A 15431-nucleotide genomic window follows, 5' to 3' on the forward strand; every position below is an offset into this window, starting at 1 on the left:
TTAGCAAAAGCTGATCTGGTTTCAAGGTCTGTAGATTTTAAGAATTTGAGAGATTGTCAGTGCTTGTATTGCCATCAAAATCACCCATGATAAGAATTTGAAAGAGGATTTAGCCAAATAATGGATATATTTATTGATGGCTATATGGCTATTTATACCAGATGCCTAGTAACTCATAATTTACATGTGACATTCCTTAATGCATTATAACACATTAATACAATAAATGTGTTCTAATTCTACAAAAACATTTGTTTTCCTCTAGTTGCTAGGGAGGGCAGAACAAGGTTATATATTTTTCCTATAAAAAAGTTGTCATTTTAGATCTGTGTTCTACCCCCGCCCCACCCTTTTTACGTAGTATCAGAATAGCAATAATATATTAACTAATATGTCCAAAAGTCACCCCTCAATTTTGGTTTTATACAACGTCATTTTCTTCAGCAATTAACAATGAACTTCAGCAGCATTTATAAAGATATTCCATTCTCTCAGTGAAAATTCTACTTCTCCCTAATTTTATGAATCCGCATAATGAAAATCCAAAATTCTAAAAGCAATGTATTTTACTTGGAAACTGTCATTACTATCTTACTTTTCTACTTTTCTTTTTCTAATTATATCTACACAAACTCACAAAGCATGCATTTTGCCAGATTTCACCTTATTATAAACATGAAGGGATGTTTAAGTGATTAAAAAGTTTCTAAACCTTCAGAAAGCTTTCTGATTTTTGTGAGAGACAATATTATATTCTTTTCTCCAGAGTATCAAGGCTTTTCTGTCCAGCTCTATCACTATTTGACTTTATGACAGGCTAGCAGCACCAAGCAACTATTTTAAAATACATTCAGAAAAAGTGTGTCCTAAGACACCCAACATGGCTCAGTTGCTGTCGGTTACCTCATTCCCTTCTTTAGTTGGTGGGACGATGCTACAAACCCATACAAGTTGCAAAATCCACATGGATATCTGATGTCCCTGTTCATATTACCTTAATTTTTCTGCTTTAAAATAATCAAGTTTTTGTACAAGTCAGTCAAATTATGTTTTTATGTATATTGTGTATACGCATAGACCCAGAAAATTTCAGACATATACCTATTTAGGCTTAATATTGGGCATTACAGTATATTTTACAAGAAAATATATTTGAAAGGCATTTTACAATAATTAGTATTTAATTGTATAGATGTTGGGATTTATAAAAATACCAGATCCAGCTTTTCTTTCAGTAGAATACATTACTTATCTATGGCTAGTAAATCAATTAAATAAATTTTATACAAAAAGTTGACTTAAATTATTACATCTGGAGCTTTTATTCTATAAAAGGATAAATATGACAATATATAATGAAAACAATAGTTAGAGGGGTGGATGAATGAATGGAAGAACATCCAGGTCATAGAGGTTATCTTTTAATTCTGTTACTCATTTTTTTTTAAGTTGTAAATTTTAAAACCTCAACTTCTTTTGAATCTGTTGAGAAAACAATACACTTGGAATGGTGGGTCATCATCTTAGATTCACTAAAATCTACCTAAATTTTGAATGGTTCTTTTCAGAATGCTTGCTGGGACTAAGATTTATCTAAAGTAGCATGTTTATTTTCGTATCATCTTGGTTGTGGTTTTTGGCAGAAAGAAAATTGTTTTCTAATTACTAAAAAAAATCTGAGGAAGGAAGGATGGAAGGGAGGAAGGGAAAGACATCTGAAGAAGAGTAGCTATGAGCTGATATTTCAGCCTACCCAAAGAAGCAGAGATTGTGGTGACAAAAAATAAAAAAATAAAAAAAAATTGGCTTTTCACTAAAATCCATAGAGAAAATGAAGTAGGAAATCAAATGCGTAAGTGCAAAACATAGCTTGATTTAAAGCTAAGTATATCCTTATAAAATAATGACTTCTTGAAAGAACAGCATGTTTCTTGTGGAACACAGGGAAATAATTCCCAAATTATTAGAAAATCACCTAGATTAGACACGTGACCACATGATCATTTAATTGGTCTCAATTTTTATTTCAAGAGCAGCAATGAAGACATTAAAGAAAGCAGTTAACATACTAAATCTTAAGTAAACTCAATGTTGAAGAGAATGACAACACCACCATCTGTGATTATAATTACTTTCTATATTTGCGATTTAAAAATGTTTTCCTTTTAATTTTTGGTAGCCTCTGTAAATTCTACTGTTCCACTTTTTATTTTGTAAGAAATACAATTTTCTTTCAATTTTATGAAGCTCTTATGTCTCAATTTTAGTATAGCAATTTCTTTTTTTTTTCTCTTTATTTTTTTGAGACAGGGTCTGTGTCTGTTGGCCAGACTGGAGTGCAGTAGCAATCATAGATCAGCACAGCCTAGAACTCCTGGGCTCAAGTGATCCACTTCAGCTTACGAAGTAGTTGAGGTCACTGTGCCAGGCTAATTTTTTTTTGTTTGTTTTTAGAGAGACTGGGTCTTGCTATGTCGCCCAGGCTCTTCTCAAACACTTGGCCTCAAACGACCCTCCTGCCTTGGCCTCCCAAAGTGCTGGGATTACAGGCATGAGCCATCAAGCATGGCCCTTCATACAGAGATTTGAAAATCAGATTCAAAAATCAGATTTAATCTGGCTCTTCTAACCCATCCTCCCCCAATTGGACTATAAAGTTTTTGAGTATGTGGATCATGTCTTGGTTGTTGTTACTTCCCCAGTGTCCAGCATAGAGCCCAGAACAGGTTAAATAATAAATGTTTGTTTAATAAATTAATGATTAGGAAATGCATAGTACATATTTTGGCATAGGGGTGTGTGTATGTGCGTGTGTGTGTGTGTGTGTGTGTGTGTATAAAATCACTTCTCTGTATGCCACAGTATGGAGTCTTTGGCAAGATGTTTGCTTCTGTAATTCTTTTGGATCAATTAAATTCCCTTTCCTTGTTTCCCTGTAGAAACTGCGTGTAGCACTGACTGGCTTAAATGGTTGGGGATCATGCATGTTGTCATTACCGGGTCAGCAAAGGAGAACCTGAAATAATTCACTTCTGTATTCATAAAAGTATATATTTGTATATATGTAACGTGTGTGTGTGTGTGTGTGTTTATAGCTTCAAGTTGTAGAAAGGAAGAGAAAAAGTCACTGTGGGAGGTGGCAGAGGGGAATTTCCTAGAGGGAAACAATACTGCAACTGTAAGAAAATGTAAGAAATTCGATAGAAGCACAACATTTCATAAAATCAGTTATAAAAATTATGACAAATAAGCCCCAGTTCTGTTGTCTTGCTATAATGTAAAAGTCACTTTTTTTATCAAAATGGAAAATAAAAACTAGTAGCAGTGAATGTGGTGAGACAGTAGCCACTAGCACCCCAAGGCAATGGAAAGCAAGTGCCCTTGAGCACTACTTTTCACAGCCGGGTGTCATGTTGTACCTCCCCCAGCCACCTTCTTCCCTGCATTTTGGTGGCTTGACACCATGACTGGCGGGGCAGGGTGGGGTGGGGGGGTGCTTGCGGGGGTGCTGGTGAGGGTCCTTCCCTTGCCGCCTGCTCTGTGCCCCCTCTTGCTGGTGATGCAGCTGTTCTGGTATACTCTCTGGCCTCTGTTTTTCTAAATCCTTTAGGTAGGCTTGCTCTCCCTATTATCCCTGGGATCAGAAAAAAAAGCAGGGTACAAAGATCCAGAGGACAGGAAGGAATACAGTGAGTGTGAGTGAAGGTAAACCAGCCTGCTCTCTCCTTGTGGAATGATCACAAGGTCATGCACTTAGATTTATGACCAACCATCAAGCTATTAATTCACTCAAATGGTGTATTAATTTGTTAAGACTATCATAAGAAAATACTACAGATTTGGTGGCTTAAACAACAGAAATTTGTTTTCTCACAATTCCAAAAGCTGTGAAATCCAAGGTCAAGGTGTCAGCAGGTCTGGCTTCTCCTGAGGACTCTCGTTGTCTTGCAGATGGCCGCCTTCTCACTGTTTATCTCATGGCCTTTCATCTGTGCACAGGCATCACTGGGATCTCTGTATGTGTCAAAATTTCCTGCTTTTATAAGGACATCAGTCAGACTGGATTAAGGCCCACCCTAAAGGCTTATTTAAATTTTAATCTCCTCTTTAGTGGTCCTATCTCCAAATATAGTCTCATTCTGAGATACTAGTATTTAGGGCTTCAGCGTACAAAATTTAGGGTAGACACAATTCAGCCCATAACAAATTGTGCTCATGAAATGATTTGCTAATAATGATTGTGGAGAGAGATAGTAATCGGACGGTGAATCCTGAATAATTAGTGGCTTCATGTTCATATAAGTGGACTCAATAATGGGCATGAACCTGCATGAGGGAGGCATTGCAGAGAAGAACACGTCCCATTTTTTGTACCAAAGAAAAACAAGTATGCATTGCAAACAATCTTTATCAAATTCAACCACTTTATTTTGAACTCTATGATCATTCAAACATGGCCTAGACTAACGTTTGCTTTTTTATAGCTTTTATCAAGAGGAGTGGAGGTATTAAATTATTATTGAGGAGCGTAGTGATTTTCAACTGAGGCAATTCTACCCTCCACCTCCCATGCAGGGGACATTTGGCAATGTCTAGGGACTTTTTTTATTGTAATAAGTGGGAAGTAGCTGATGATTTCAAGTAGGTAAAGAATAGGGATGTTAAATCTCCTGTAATACACACGGCGGCCTCTCACAACAAAGAATTATTTGACCCAAAATGTCAGTAGTGCTAAGGTGGAAAAAACCTTACGTGAATCAATTAAATCAGGGAGAACTTTAGAGCTTTTTTAAGACCTTTATTTATATCTAGACAATTGATATTTTTTAGGTATTCATGAAAATACTTTCTTTTACCTTTCTTGTGGTAACCACAAGCTAACACTTTCTTGCCTGGTTAAAAATGGACAACTGCTACACTTTTAAAATAATATAAAGCATTCAGTAATTCAAACCATCCTGTCTTCTGATTTGTCTGAATTAGTGTGGCTTTACTGCATTTTTAGGGCTTATTATTCTTTGAGTAGGGAGACTACTAAGATTTCATTAAAGATAGCTGAATAAATCATCAAATACATTATCGTAGCTCCAGACTAGGTAATAAACATTGAGATATGCTTTTCAAGTGATGGTGAAAATACTAGGCAAAATTACATATACACTTACATATATTAAGCGACCATCCTGTTGGCCTGGTATATGAAGCTCTGCTGAACTCTTGCCTACATGCATGGACCCATCGATTGTGAATGTGTGACTACATGTGTGTTTTCATCATAACCAGCTCATCCTAATAGCAAATGATATGGTTTAGCTGTGTCCCCACCCAAATCTCATCTTTAATTGTAGTTCCCTTAATCTCCACATGTTGTGGGAGGGACCCAGTAGCAGGTAATTGAATCATAGGGGCAGTTTCCCCATGCTGCTCTCATGATAGTGAGTGAGTACTCATGAAATCTGATGGTTTAATAAGCATCTGGCATTTTCCCTGCTGGCACTCTTTCTCCTTCCTGCTGCCCTGTGAAGAAGGTGCCTTTCTTCCCTTTTGCTTTCCACCATGATTGTAAGTTTCCAGAGGCTTTCCCAGCCATGTGGAACTGTGAGTCAATTAAACATCCTTTCTATATAAATTACCCAGTCTTGGATATTTTTCATAGCAGCATGAGAACAGATGAATACAGCAAAGAACACGTTTTATGAAGGAAAAACTTTAAAAACAAAGGGACTACTTTCTTTGATGAGAGGCCCTTCCTTTCACTTTAAACAAAACTTCAAATTATCCTCAGAATTTGTTCTAATTCTCCCTACTTCTGGGTAAAAATTATTAGCAGTAACAGATCTAACTTGAATGTATATCTCCAGTTCCCCATTCTCTTCTCTATGTAGAGCTGCCAAACTCAATAGATTTGAAACAAAAATTACCCAGGGACCTTCCCCATCTCCTGTATCCTTTTTTATTATGGCCCAGACCTGGAAGTCCTCCTAAATGCTTCCTCTCCCTCAGCCTAATCGCTCTACCACTATCCAGTTGCAGGTGCACTCTTCCTCCTTCACCTCACCTTTTGATGCCATCTCCACTGCTACCATCTTGTGTCCAACCATCATGTTATCTTGCCTGAAAACTGCCAACTTTATAACTGGTCTCTCTGTTCTATGAACATCCTCTTCCTGACTGTCATCCACAGATCCACTTTCTAAAATGCCATCGTGACGCTTCCATGCTCATACCACTAGCTTTTCGGTGGCTACCAAAAAAAAAAAAAGGTTAAATTCCCAGCCATCATGATCTGTTCCCTTCCACATCTCTGCATCCTTGTAAATTGCCCTTGTCACCCATGTATACTGTATATTTTAGGTATAAATAACTACTAGCTATACCTATTTTTTGCTTAGAGTTCCATTCTCTCCTCACTTTGTGATGAATCCCATCATTCCACAGATCTTTCCTATAAGACCTTTCATAATTTTCTATTTCCAAATGGAAGCGCCTCCTTAACTAGCTGTTTTTCTTTTCTTCTGTGTCTGTTACTGTGTTATCATAATGAATCTTAATTTATATATTTTCTATCTTTCCTCCTCAAGAGTGGCATGATGGGAAGAGTTGTTTTAGAAAAAATTTGGCAGTGGAATGCTGCATTAATTGGAATGGCAAAGAATGAATCCCTACACCAACAGAAGGAAGCAGTGTGAAATCCTGACAGGGACAATTTCATTACAATTACAAAATACATAAATATATGATTACAATTGTGAGAACTGCTCAAAAGGAAACAAGGACCCAATGAGAGTATAAAAATAAGTACCTAACATAGTCTGAGCATTTGGAGAATGCTTCCCTGGGGATGATGAGGCCTGAGGATGAGTAACAACACACTCTGCTGAGAACCACATGAATGAAGCCCTGATGTGTTAAACTAAAAGGATAAGGTGTCTGAAGTATAATGAGGCAGAGAGGAGAGTGGCAAAAATAAACTGGAGAAGATGAGTAGGGGAGACTACTGTTTTTTTACATGCTAATTAACCCAATAATTCTTTATTTCATTTTGGAGAGAAACAAGTGATTATTTATTAATTTATTCATTGGCAATGCCATTTAAAAACATATTCTTTGTGTCTTATTTATCATTGAGGTTTTTAAAACATTGAAATAAACAATAGGTAATATTTTCCAACTGAGGTTTAAAAAAGAAAAAGGTCAGTTTTCAAATCTATTCCCAACTGCTAGAGTTTAATAAAAACTGTCATAAATGTTAACCTTTGTTCTGCAATCAGTTCAGCATTTATCCATCACCCAACCGTGCAGCCTCTCGCTTGCCAAAAGGAGTGGAATGAGAATTGTTAGAGTACTTGGAATGTTTACTGTCAGCAAAGTACAAGACAATACACAATCTTGATGACCTTTATATGATAGTCCCATTTCTATATCCAATAAGAGACATTAAATTACTTAATAATTCTTTAGAACTTTCTTTTTGGTTTTTCATGGGTTTGCTCTTATGTTGAAGAAAATTATTACATGGATGAACTACAAACAGAAAGCTTCTCTTATCACCTTTTATCGTACTTTGTAAACTGTGATAAATGAAGTGGTGAATGCTGACAAAGCATTCCAGGCTCAGGATGGCACCTTTCAAAAGTGAAAAGAAGGTGAACAGTCAATCTACTAACAGCCTTTGAAACAATAGTCAGGACTTTGGACTTGGCCCATAATGTTGTGTTTCATATTGCCCTAAGAAGGTTGCTCTAGGAAGGAAAATAGTTTAGTGGTGATGGAGAGAAGGGCCCCAAAGAGAAGAAATTAGATGAGAAGGATGTTACAGGTGTCTAAGGAAAGGATAATCAGCTACTTAGACAAGACGGAATGTGCGTTGAATTTGAAAAGATGGTCAGTGCTTCATTCATGTGGTTCTCAGTGGAGCATGTTTTTACCCATCCTCAGGCCTCATCATCCCCAGGGAAACATTCTCCAAACGCTCAGACTATGTTAGGTACCTATTTTTGTACTCTTACTGGGCTCTTATTTCCTTCTGAGCAGTTCTCACAATTGTAATTACATATTTATGTATTTTATTGGCCTGAGGGCTTCCTCCCACGTTCAATCATAGGACCATGGAAACAAGGTTGAAGCCTATGTTTTAAACCATTATGTGTCTGGTGCTTTGTCTGGGTCCTGGTACATAATAGATATTCAATAAATTCTTGTAAAATTCATTTTTTTTCAACTGAGAGTACAAAAGTAATCAGACAGTAAATGCATGTGTACCCTTTTGGAGAAACATTAAATTCTTTCCATTAGCAGGCAATGAGTTTTTTATTTAAAAAAAGTTCTTTCAGCAACTTCCAAATGTACATCTCAAGCTCTGACCACTCCTCCCCTTTAAACTCCTACTAACTGCTTAGAAGTTATTTCAGTTGTTCTCATGGCCAAAATTGAACTCAACATCTTACTCTTACAATCTGGTCTTTTTCTTCTATTTCTTTGTTAGACTGATTACTACAGAGTTATCTAAACTAGAAACACAGGAGTCACCTTAGTCATCCTCCTTTATCTTAACACTGTCTCTCATCATCAAGTCTTCTTTTACCTATAATGTTCTTATATCAGTCCCTTCCACTCTGTTTTTATTAATATTGCCAACTGATGTGAACTACTGTAAGAGCCTCTGAAGTGATCTCCACATTGCTGGTTTTCATATAATCCACCCCAAAGGTCTTTGTGTTTTTGGTTGGTTTTCATTGCTATAGCAATATTCACATTTCTGCAGTACTAGTAAATTACACTAAAATGTACTCTGTTTTATAATTGACCTCGAATATAAACATACAAATTCTATTGCTCTGATGTTTCTTTCTAAGCAAAGGTTGAATCAAAAAACAATGAATTTGCCTAATTTTCATGATGAAAACGTTCAAAATTCTCCTAAGATTTCCTGAAATCTAAGCTTGTGATTGTATGAGAATTCACAATAAACCAGCTCACAAAATGTATAAACTTCAGTTTATCATACTCTATGGGGAATTACTGAAGCATATGGCATTTACTCATTGATTTTTAATTCAGGCAAAAGTTAGAAATACACAAACACACACATACACATAAGGAGGTCTCAAAGTCAGTTGTGCAATAATAAATTATTTAACTCACCCTTATGATAGGTAAACAGTTTTCCTAAATCGCCCTCCTGCCCCCTGCTACCCTGATTGAAAATATGTGCTCTTGTTTGTGCTGTTATTTTTGAACAATGTATACCGGTATCCGATGTAAGATGATTCATATGATACTGGTGTTACCATGGCAATCCATCATGTATATAGCAAGAACACTGTGAATACCAGCAGCTCTTTGTTCTCTTCAAGTTTCCATTTTCTTTTCTTGTTTTTTTTTTTTTTCTTGTGCAATAATCCAGTGGCTATGACATTAAGAGTAACACAATCTAATTTTCTCCTTCTGTTGCTTGTGTTAGGATTCATACTCTGCTAGCAAGAGAGTTCTTGGCCATTTTGATTTGCAAGAGATTTTGCTTCTGCCTGATGTTTCATTTTGTCAGCAAAGTCTTCCCTCTGGGGAAAAACCCACTTGAATTCTAAGGCTGATAGATGCTGGGAATCCCGTATGATGAGTCCTGTGGAAGCAGGACATTCCAGCCCTGGGGTTGCTGTTGTCTCTGACTTCAGTATATGTTCAAAGTCACCTCAAAATAGAGTAGGAAGATGAGTGTTAACCTGCACATCACTGGCAGTTTTTAAAGGTAAATTGACATTTTTACTTACCACACTGGGTTCTCCAAGTCAGACTAGGATTTGGGTTACAATGGGGATCATTGGGGTTAAGTTACTCAAGGGATAATGAGGTTTACACAAACCTATTAATCTTTCTAAGCTATTGAGAAATTTTACATGTACTGTGACTGAGGAGAACTTGACTGATGGGTCCTGGTACATAATAGATATTCAACAAATTCTTGTAAAATTCATTTAAAAGAGTGATTCAGTACAGTTTCACCATCCAAGCACTTACCGATGCAAATTCAAATAGACGTGCTAAGTAAAATGGAAGAGATAGAGCAAGGGAGATATAAAAATTCCAATAGAGCAATTCCAGTTGCCCCATTTGCCACCACGTGCAATGGGTCTATGTTCGCTAGTAAGTGTGATTGAGGTAGGAGATGTGAATCTACCGCTCTGTTCCCATCTCAGTTCCTTTGGTGAACTGTCGAGTGTGAACATCTTGCCTTACATTGGGTGATTCAAGGGGTTCTCTACGGTAAAAGTGACTATGTCAGATTCTTGTCACATAAGCTAAGAGATGACTCCACTAAAGTTTGTGTTACTCTACCATCAAAAGATGTATCTATGTTTACAGACATTCTTTTATTCAATTTGAAAAGAAACTTCAATGTCAACAATAAATATTAGCCTCATTTGTGAATTAAACAGATGTTAAGATTGCATGCACGTCAGTAAAAAACTGTTGTACAGGAAGCTCTATGCACAGGAGCCTCCTACCACGTCATCCAGCTCAGCTACCTTTTTCTATTCAGCTTTCTGCAAGTATTTATTTTATATAATGCACATGTAACTGTAAGGATACAAACATGGATCATACGAAGAACCTGCCCTCATGGAGCTTAAAATCTAAAGACAGATGATAAGTACTAAACATAAATAACTGTCCACAACATTAAGATATAATTCACTCATACATTCACTTGTGCAGCAAACATTTACTGAATAGGAACTGATTTCAAAGTTTTCAGCTAGGAATGCAAAACAGAAAAATTCTCATCCTTCAAGAAAATCAAAGTCTAACTGCTCAGGCAAAAATTCAAAGGGAAAAATAAATTATAACTACATAAGGGCTTTAATAGTCCTCTAGGAGCACATTAGACCAAACACCTACCACCAGCTGGGCTATTCAGGGATTATCTTACAAATAAGTTCATGAAAGAGGATGAGGTACTCTCCTGAAAGGCAGTGCCTAAAAGAGGGTGGCTGGCAGAGAATGAACTCACATTACATAGCACTTTGCAAAGTAGATAGTCATATATTGTTTCCTTTGACTATCACATCAACTGATAAGAAAACTGAGACCCAGCAGATTCAAAGGTCTTGCTGAAGACCATAAAGTTAGTTAAATGTGGCCAGGTGCAGTGAGTGACTCACACCCGTAATCCTAGCACTCTGGGAGGCCAAGGTGGGCAGATCATTTGAGGCCAGGAGTTTGAGACCAGCCTGGCCACCGTGGTAAAACCTCTACTAAAAATCCAAAAATAAAAATTAGCCGGGTGTGGTGGCATGCACCTGTAATCCCATGCACCTGTAATCTCGTGTCTGAGGCACGAGAATTGGTTGAACCTGGGAGGCGAAGGCTGCAGTGAGCTGAGATCGTGCCACTGCACTCCAGCCTAGGAGACAGAGTAAGACTCTGTCCCAAAAAAAACAAAAAAAATTGTTAGGTAAATCCTAGAGTTGGGACCCAAGCACCAGTCATCTGTTCTCTAATTATTGTCCCATGTGTTCTGTTAACTACCATGGAGAAAGCAGGAGTAAAATATTTTGGCAGCTCTGAGAAGGGAAAATTTACTTCCAACTGGGAGTATCAGAGAATGCTTTGTAGATAAAATGACATTTATTCTTGCAGCTTGCATTCAGTTATGCGGAGTTGAAGATGAAGGGCATTTCAGGGTGGGAGAACAATCTCACAAAGGTGTGGATGTAGGAAAATACGTGAACGTTTATAGAAAAAAAATTGAGTGTGGTCAAAATTTATTGAACTTGAAAGGCAATCATGTAGATAGGAGATAAAACTGGAAAAGGAGAATGAGACTATATTTTTAGGGTCATGAAAATCAAGCAAAGGAATATTTTCTAAACTAAGGTGACCTATTAAAGATTTTGAACAGAGGAGTCCTATGATCATAGCTTTGCTTAAGAAAGAACGAAGTAGCAGCAATGAAGACACACCTTGGAATACCAGAAGATTAGAGTAAGGAGACCAATGAGGGGACGTATAGCAATCATTTGCTTTACAGGTAATAAGGTGGTAACTAATACAAGATGATGGATTACAATATTAAATTTTGTATTCTTTTAAGTTCTATGTTTCTGCAATGGCTAAATGCAAATCTATCAGGAAAAGTAAAGCGTTTTGTTGTTGTTGCTTTTCAAAAAGTGCAGGTAATTAGGGCCTAACATGGAATGGTACATGCTAGGAATAAAGTAGATAGGAGGGAATGTTTGCTAGAGACATTGTAATGGAAGGATTTGCAGGGCTTGCAAACTTGTATGACAAAGAAAAAAGGATGCTCTTTCCGTGATTATACCCAGACACCATGATGAATCCTGGATTTCTGACATGTAAGTTGTATAATTAACGGAAATAGGAATTAGGAAAAAAGCAGCAGGTTGGAGAACAAAGATAATGATTTATTGATAGAGAAACTGATTTGGGGAATTTGGCAGGACAAATCAATGAAGATAAGCAGACAAATATCAAGCAATGAGTAAAAAGAGGTTGAGGTTGGAGATGTGAATGCAGAAAATGGCCAAGCCAAGATTCTTGGGGGTCCATCTACATTTGTGGTTTAGATTTAGAATTAAGAGTCAATACCTAATGTTTTTTAAAATCACAATCAATTTCTTTTTTTCTTTTTCTGTTCATGTGTTTGTTTCCAATTCAGAACATTACTTTCACCCTATGTTATATTGTGCAGACCTTTCAATACAGCTTGAATAGAAGATACATAATTTACAAAAAGTCCAAAATATATTTCTAAATACTTTATGGCTGAGATCACTCAGACCTTGGGTAAATTGTAATATATATGGCAAGTGCTTTGTAAAATGACACTCATTTTGAAACTGGTCATTAATTTTTAATTAAAAAATCAAACCATCATTAGCCTTGATATTGAATTCTGAACTTAACCAACAAATGCTTACAAAAAGTAAATATTAACAGCAAGACACAGATGATTCAATACTGATCTGCCCTACTATTACATCCTCAGCAGTAAATATGAATGTTTAAGTGGTACAATTGCCAGAAATCAACCAAAATTTGGCATAATTGTTAGAGATTTGTTGGCTGTGGATAGAACTACATAATTTTGGAATCGTAGAGGAGAACAGAGAAGAAACCAACAAAAAATAGTACTAGTACCCTGTCACTGGAAAGAAATATATTTATGGCCACACAGTGAAAGTCAGCCATGAGCTTGAGTGCTCTATCATTTTTCATTATGTTGTTTGTTTATTTATAAAAAAGGTAAAATAGCTTTTTCTTTTTAACCAAACATTTCTTACTGGAAGTTCAATAGGTGTACAGTTGTTTTGTTTGGCTAGACATGGATATTTGTGTGTTACTCCCTTTCAGTAGTTCTGAAAACCATTTTATCAGTAGATACATTATTTTCCCAGGAGCTTGGGTATTTTATTGAGGCTGTTTCAAATGCATTTAATGTCCTTTGTAATGGATTTCTTTGTCTCTTCTCCAATGCTCTTGGCTAGAGATGTTACTTTTTATTTGCCTTATCGGTGTGAGGACCTCATTGCTATGATCTATAGATATAGTACTTTAGCATTCTGCACATTTTAATATGATATATACCAAATATAATGTATAAATGAAAAGTTAGAGAATTTTTGCTTAAGTTTTCTTTTATAGAGAATTGTTAACAAAGGATATAGAGTCAATATGTTAAAATAATACCTAGAAATTAAAAAGGAGTAAAGTAGAATAGTTTATCTGTTGTACTAAGACTTCATACACAATATTCTGAAAATTTGGAATATCTCTTGGGTGAAATACTTCATATATGTATTATATGTACATACATGCAATGTGTACACACAGAATTATATAAAATATATGTATATGCAGATATCTATGTGTATAGAACATACAATTTTATTAGCATTTCTTGTAGTGGCATTTTACTATAAATCCAATGACCTGAATTATTCTATGGGTGAGTGCTAAGTATGTCAAGAGAGCTGGCATAGAAAATGGAAAAAGCACTACACCCCTTAGCTTGCAAGTAGATGTGAATTTTCTACCTTTGACTTTGTTGAATCTGTGATTAATCAGATGTTTACTCTGATTAATATAAGACATCTGGATGATCTAACTTTGGGGACATATTGCTTCATATGCACTGAATGCCTGAAAATTGGTAGAATTTTAGATGCTTTTTCTTTATAAATGATACTACCCTAATTTCTGCAATACCTAGAGAGTTACAAGTGCTTAGCTCTGACCTTTTATTCCATTCAATTAAAGTTGTCCACCTTTAGTTTATTACACATATGACTCTTAGTAGAGCAAACATCTGGATTATTGTCAACAGTTCTCAAACACACCATTTGGATTTCACTATCAGACTATGAACCCCCATGGAAAAAAAATTCAGGCATACAGGCTACACCCAGATCCTGAATAGCCCCTGGATTTCTAGTTACTATTTTCTCAGGCCAGATCCAAGAAGTCCTCTCTGGGCTCGTCTCTGGGATTCTCTGATAAAATTGGCTTTAGGTTGAGACTGATATGAAGATAGAGCTGGTCGTTGAAAGACAGAAACAGATGTGAATGAAATAATTCTCCTTTGAGACATAAAAAAATATAAGATACACCAAGAAAGGGGAATCCGAGTTGTTGTTCATTTTCTGACAATTGTGAAATTGTTGACCCGGACAAGAGTGTAGGGAGATTAACAATGTGATCAGGTTCAGGGCCCACTGTGCCATTGAATTAAGACAATGTTGGCATTCTCCTCAGTCATCTTCCAAAAATAGAGATTTAGAATTAGGAAAGGAATAGCCTGTCCCATTAACTACGTCACTCATCTCATGCAGGTGACCTCTCATTTATGTATTTCTCAGGATATAGACCAATGCTGGAGTATAGAAATACTATGAGAGACACTTCGGAATTTTAAGTCTTCTGGTACCACATTTAAAAAGTAAAAAGAAATAGGTAAAATTTATTTCAAGGATATATTTTATTTAACTCACTGTATCAGATTATTTTAACTTATAACCAATATATACAATTATTAGTGAGATATTTAACATTCTTATACTTTGTCTTTGAAATCCTGTGTGTATTTTTTACTTACATCACATATTAATTTGGATGCCCAATGGTCCTCAATTATATTGGATCTTTATTCAATTGACATTTAGATCTCATAAAATTTACAATTAGAAATACAGATTCACTTCCCAAGTTGTTCCAAATATACTTATAGTATTATTAAATCAGCTGTCAGTCTTTTAATTCATGAATATTAAGTAAGACTAAAAATTTAGTCCTTCAGTCATACTAATCCCCTTTCAAGTGCCCAACAGCCTCTTGTGGCCATTGGCTGCCGTATTAGACAGTTCATATTTAGATTATCTGGGTTTGAACTCAGAGTCTGCCACTCACTGACT

At 36.1% G+C, this 15431-nt stretch overlaps 1 protein-coding gene across 9 annotated transcripts in view; it reads left to right on the top strand.

The window, feature by feature from the left end:
• Positions 1-15431, top strand: part of PDE4D (phosphodiesterase 4D) — a 1541788-nt gene that overhangs the window by 1078760 nt on the left and 447597 nt on the right. The window lies entirely within an intron of this gene.

Source organism: Symphalangus syndactylus, chromosome 18, assembly GCF_028878055.3.
Source record: "Symphalangus syndactylus isolate Jambi chromosome 18, NHGRI_mSymSyn1-v2.1_pri, whole genome shotgun sequence".
In the NCBI taxonomy this organism is placed as follows: Eukaryota; Metazoa; Chordata; class Mammalia; order Primates; family Hylobatidae; genus Symphalangus; species Symphalangus syndactylus.